Raw genomic sequence first — 6,177 nt, forward strand, 5'->3', positions numbered from 1 at the left:
TGTGTATTTTTTTTGTCAGAAATTTTAAACTGGCATCCGGGTGCCAGTTTAATATTATTACTTTTTTATTTCTTTGTTTTTGCCAAGGGTGATCGCATAGAACCAGTGGTCCTAGAACATCGGGGGAGGACTCATTCGAAGAGAAATTAAAAGTTATAGTGCCCTTTTCAAGTGACAGTCAGATTGGAGGGCAACGAACCCTCTCCCACGCCCCTTTTTCTCCAAAGTTGTCTGATCGAAATTTTGAGATGAGATGAGATTTCGGGAAGAGGGGCTTTATTTGTTTTAGTTTCTCTTTGGCAATTCAACTTTACACGTGAAGATGCTGGGGTAAGTTTTTGGTACCAGGGAAGTTTTCAGCAGGATTGGAATTGTCAGGGGAATTAGTCCGAGGAGGAATTTTTCGCGGGAGAAATTCTACATGTGGGAATTTACCTCTGGAAAAAACTTTCCATTGGAGGAAAGAGAATTTACAAGAGGAAAATTTTCCGTATGATTTGAAAAATGATCAGATATAAAATAAAAAACAAGTCTTTTTTTCAAAAAAAAGCTTAGGAGAATTTTCCAGGTGGAATTGTAAATAGGAAATTTTCGCGGGAGTTTTCAGCAAAGTTTTCCCGGGGATTTTACAAGAAAGGAAATTTCTATGGAGGAATTTTTTGTAGCAGATTTTGCATGGAAAGGGGGGGGGTAGATTTCCTGCCATTATATGAAAAACAGTAAGAGATTAAACATAAAAAATGGATTTTTTCAACTAAAAGTAAGCAGCAGAATCAAAACTTAAAACAAACAGAAAATATTCCACATATGAGGGGAATACCCCTCCTTAATACCCCGCGGTTTACGCTAAAGTTTGCCTTTGTCCTAATTCTTTAAGAAAGACTCCTGAAACACAAGGATCGTTTAATTAGAAATTAAAGGCTATTTATGGAACTAAACAACTCAAGCCTGAAGAGTGAGGTATCGAGGAGGGGCATACCCCCACCTATATGGAATAATTTCTGTTCGTTTGAAGTTTTAATATTGCTCCTTATTTTCAGTCGGAAAAACTTGTTGTTTTTTTTTGTTTCATAGGTAATTGAATCTATCTCAGACGTGAATAGCACATACAGCGGGTTATCTTTAGAAGCGATTTCATAATACTTCGAATAAAATCTTACACTTTACGGCAAACGAAGATAATAAAATCAAGTTTTATTTGAAGAAAGATCGATTTTGATTGGTGCATGCGGAAAAATTTCTTTAGCTACGTCAATAAAAGCTGTGTGAACAATGATAATAGGGAAGATGGGAGGAACCAATACAAATTGAGTCATATAGAATCAGTTGGCGTCACTGAACCCAGGGACGTCAATTTACGAAACTGTTCGGGGGGAGGGTGAAATGCATTTTTCGATATCTAGGCGGGGACAATTTTTTCAATTTTCAATCAAAATGTAAAACGAGGGATTCTTCAATAAAAAAAAAACAAACGAAAACGGTATTTTCAAAATATAAGGGGGAGCGGGGAGGGGCATATGCCTTCCACCCTAATTGACGGCACTGACTGAACAACAATGAAAAAAAATCATGGTTGTCCCTTTAGAGACTAAGGAATGAACCCTCATCGGAAATTCAAAACTCGCGTAAAACCTTACAAAAATGGTGTCGGATCGAAATGAAAACTGCACAATCGGAATTTCCATAACCGAAAACCTCATTAAGGAGAAAAAATCTTCATAGGTTTTCTCCAGCGCGAAATTGCTGTTTAATTTATTTATTTGTTTGTGAATCTGGATTAATAAATTTATGAACTTATGAACTTCCTGTTTTGAGTATTAATTAAAAAAAAACATTCTCCTCAAAATAAGTTTTTCAAAAAAATGTAAAGAACTCCATTAAATCAAAAATGAACAAAAATAGAATCAAATAATCTACCAAGCATACAAACTTTCAGAAAAAGAAGTTTTTCAAAGAAAAGTAAAAACCATATTAAACTTAAGATCATTAGAAAAAAAACCTACAATAACTAAAACTCAAAACAACAAGAAATTATTATTAAAGAATAAATGAAACCCAAAACGAAATAAACAAATCAAATAAACAATCATAGCAAAAACATGCAGCAGGTACTAATACAAATGGATAAATAAATCTTAAACGAGTAAAGCTTAAATTGAATATGCAAACCAAATTTGAAACGAACAAAAATCACTAGAAACAAGAGTTTGGGTATTTATTTAATTTATTAGGGTTTTCGGGACTCCCGTATGAGAGACTCCAGTCTAAACCATGACGAATCGTAATGATACAGGAAGAGAAACACATTAAACGTCTTTTCAAACAACCACCTTGATTGCTGAAAATATTTGAACATTTTTGCTGGAACAAAAAAAAATTATAACTTTGTCTTCCTTAAATCATAAATGCTTACTCAAGAAAAAGATTGTCAGAAGCATATTGAGGATAGTTAAGGATTCAGCCTGGATTACAATTGGTTTCCCTTTCGTTAATCTAGAGAGGCGATGGAATTTCGATCATATATGTTTGGGTAAAAGAAGGCGTAAGGGGGGGGGGCAGTTGCCCTCTATCACTTTTGGCTCTTAAATGGGAACTATAACTTTTAATTTCCAAATAATTGAGCCTCCTCTAAATTCTATACGACCACGCCTTCATTAGAAACCTAATCTGCTTTCGGGGCATAACTTACAGCCCTTTCCCCAGGTTCTGGGGGGTTGTTTCAACCCCAAAGGCTTTGTGATATGGTTTTTAGACTATTTTGAACAAACTGGCCATCTTAAAAATTCTATCGAATGCATTTGAGGAAAAGAAGAAGTGGGGGGGGGGGGCTTGTTGCCCTCCTATCACTTCTGAATTTTAAAAAGGACGCTATGACTTCTGATTTCCAATTGAATGAGCCACATCCGAATTTTATACTCATATATGACTATCTCCAAATTTTGGTGGGAAGAATTTTGGGAAAAGGGGTGGGGCGAAGGGCTAATTGCCTTCCAATCACTCTAGAGTTTTAAAAAAGGAGCTAGAATTTTCGATTTTACACTGAATGAACCTTCTCCGAAGTCTATATGACCACCGTTTTCCAGAAAAATCTTAAACGTTAACAATGAGCAACTAGTTTAGCTTATAGCCCTTACCCTGGGGACTGTTGGGGGGTTATCATCCCCAAAGACATAATTACTGGACCTTTCAAATATGCATAAAAAAATGGCTATCTCTAAACTTCTATTGGATGTGTTTGGGGAAATGATGGTCAGTAGAATGGGGGGTGTTACTCCCACGCCCACACCAAATAAGGGCATAGACTCCCACGCCCACACCAAATCAGGGCATAGACTCCCACGCCCACACCAAATAAGGGCATAGACTCCCACGCCCACCCCATATATGGGCATAGAGTCATTAGGGAGAACACGTGGTTAATGGGGTCAATGACCTAAATTTCCAATGTGTCAACAACAACAACATCGACCTTGACATTCGCTGAGAGCGTGCACTTACAACAACAACAACCTCGACCTTGGAACACCTGTGCTGTCGACCTCATTTCACCAATCGTGAATCAATAATTCCCCTTAGAAACAACAAATTAATTTCCCCTTTCATGAAAGATCAATCAACCAATGACATCATCTGTCAGACTTTAAAAATTTTCGCATAGAAACGATTCTCCAGGAATAGATCCAAGTCATTAATGTCTTTGCCTCGGAAACAACTCTTTTGGTCGAACTCCAAAGGATATTAATAGCCAAAGGCCATGGAAACAATTCTCCAAGAAACATCTTAGCGATGAACTGTTTTAGCGCGGGAATCAGGTTTCATATTAATTTGAAATGCATTAGCGCAGAGATGCCAAAAACAAAAGGAACACGCTGAATTACGTTTAGAGATTATTTGGGCGAAACTGTTTTAGACAGGTTATGGAACTATTTCGGCGAAACAGTTAGAGACATTTTAAAAGATGATTTTAGGAAAGGTTTTAAAAGAGAATTTAATGGTGAAACTCTGTGGTCGTTATAATACACAAGTTTCATTTGAACAGTGTTGTGAGGTCCTCTAACCCAACCCCAAAGGGTTCCAATCCTCCTACCCCAACCCCAAAGGGTTCCGATCCCCCCCCCCCACCCCCAAGGAAGCCCCCGGTACTCAAAGGTCCCCCAAGCTCCCAAAGAGCCCCAGCCCCCCAAACGCCCTCCTCAGACCCTCAAAGGCCCACCTCTGGTCCACAAAGGGCCCCCCGACCCCCCAACAGCCCCCCCGCCCCCAGAGGCCCTCCCCCCCGGCCGCAAAGGTCCCCCGGGCCCGGGAAGCGCCGCGGGCCAGCAATGCACCGCAGGGGGATGCGCCGTGGGTCGGGGGAAGCGCCGCAGGGATGCGCCACAGGGGATGCGCCGCAGGGATGCACCGCAGGGTTGCGGCGCAGGGATGCGCCACGGGGATGCACCGCAGGGATGCGCCGCATGAATGTGCCGCAGGAATGCGCCGCTTTTTTTGTTAGAGTTCTAGTTTACTTTGCTTTTTATTTACTCTGGAGAAATTAGAATTGAATTATGTTCTTTGGTAAAATTAAGAAGAGAACTTGAATATTCACGATCAAAGTATAACTTTTCCTATCTTCAATGAAAAATTTGGAACAGAACTTTAAATTTTTTCATCTCTATGTGAAAAGTCGGAACTGAGTTTAAGAAAATTTAGAATTAAAGTGAAACTTTTCATCTTCACGGAAAATAATCACAATCATAGTATAACTTTTCCTATCTTCTACGGAAAAATTTAGAACTGAACTTTAAATTTTTTCATCTCTTTGAGAAAGGTCGGAATTGAATTTAAGAAAATTTAGAATTAAAGTGAAACTTTTATCTTCATTGAAAATAATCTGTGGAAGCTTTTTATTTTCTCTGGAGAAATTAGAATTGAATTGTGTTCTTTGGTAAAATTCAGAAGAGAACTTGAACTTTTCTATCTTCTATGAAAAATTTGGAACAGTATTTAAAAATTTTTCATCTCTTTGAAAAAAATCTGAACTGAAGTGTAAAATTTTATATTATTTTAGGAAAATAGAATTGATCAATAACTTATTTCATTTTCATTGAGAAAATTCAGAATCGAAGTTGAACTTTTCTTCTTCCGGGAAAATATTTGGAACAGAACTAAATTTTTTGAATTCTTTGAGAAAGGTCGGAATTGAATTTAAAAAAATTTAGAATTAAAGTGGACCGTTTTATCTTCATGTAAATTAATCACAATCATAGTATACCTCTTCCTATCTTCTACGCAAAAATTTAGAATTGAACTTTAAGTTTTTCATATCTCGGTGAACTTAACACTGAAGCGAGCGCTTTTTATTTTCTCTTGTGGAATTAGAATTGAAATGTTCTTTGTTAAAATTCAGAAAAGAACTTGAACTTTTCTATCTTCTATGAAAAATTTAGAACAGTATTTTAAATTCTTTCATCTGTTTGAGAAAAATCTGAATTGAAGTGAAAATTTTTATATTCTTTTAGGAAAATAGAATTGATATGGGTACACACACAAAAACTCACACACACACACAAAAGCTTAGACACATACACACAAAAACTTACACACACAAAAAAAACTTACACACACAAAAACTTACACACACACAAAAACTTACACGCACACACAAACTTACACACACACAAAAACTTACACACACACACATAAACTTACACACACACAAAAAATTACACAAACAAAAAAAAACTTACAAACACAAAAAAACTTAAACAAAAAAAAAAACTTCCACACACACAAAAAACTTACACAAACATAAAAACTTACACACACACAAAAAATAACACACACACAAAAAATTACACACAAAAAAAAAACATACACACACACACAAAAAATTACACACACAAAAAAAAACTTACACACACACAAAGGCTTACACACACACAACAAATTAAACACACACATAAAATTACACATACAAAAAAAATCTAACACACACACACACAAAAAATTACACACACACAAAAACTTACACACACACATAAACTTACACACACACAAAAACTTACACATACACAAAAAATTACACACAAACACAAAAACTTACACACACACAAAAAATTACACACACACAGAAAATAACACACACAAAAACTTACAACCACATAGAAACTTACACACACAAAAAAACTTACACAC

General features: G+C 36.6%; 1 protein-coding gene across 1 annotated transcript in view; it reads right to left on the reverse strand.

Annotated features, from left to right (window-relative positions):
* Window positions 1–6,177, reverse strand: part of LOC148955620 (transmembrane 7 superfamily member 3-like) — an 88,254-nt gene that overhangs the window by 28,654 nt on the left and 53,423 nt on the right. The window lies entirely within an intron of this gene.

The sequence above is a fragment of the Artemia sp. Qi Xiang Cuo genome, chromosome 2 (genome assembly GCF_049724085.1).
Source record: "Artemia sp. Qi Xiang Cuo chromosome 2, ASM4972408v1, whole genome shotgun sequence".
In the NCBI taxonomy this organism is placed as follows: Eukaryota; Metazoa; Arthropoda; class Branchiopoda; order Anostraca; family Artemiidae; genus Artemia; species Artemia sp. Qi Xiang Cuo.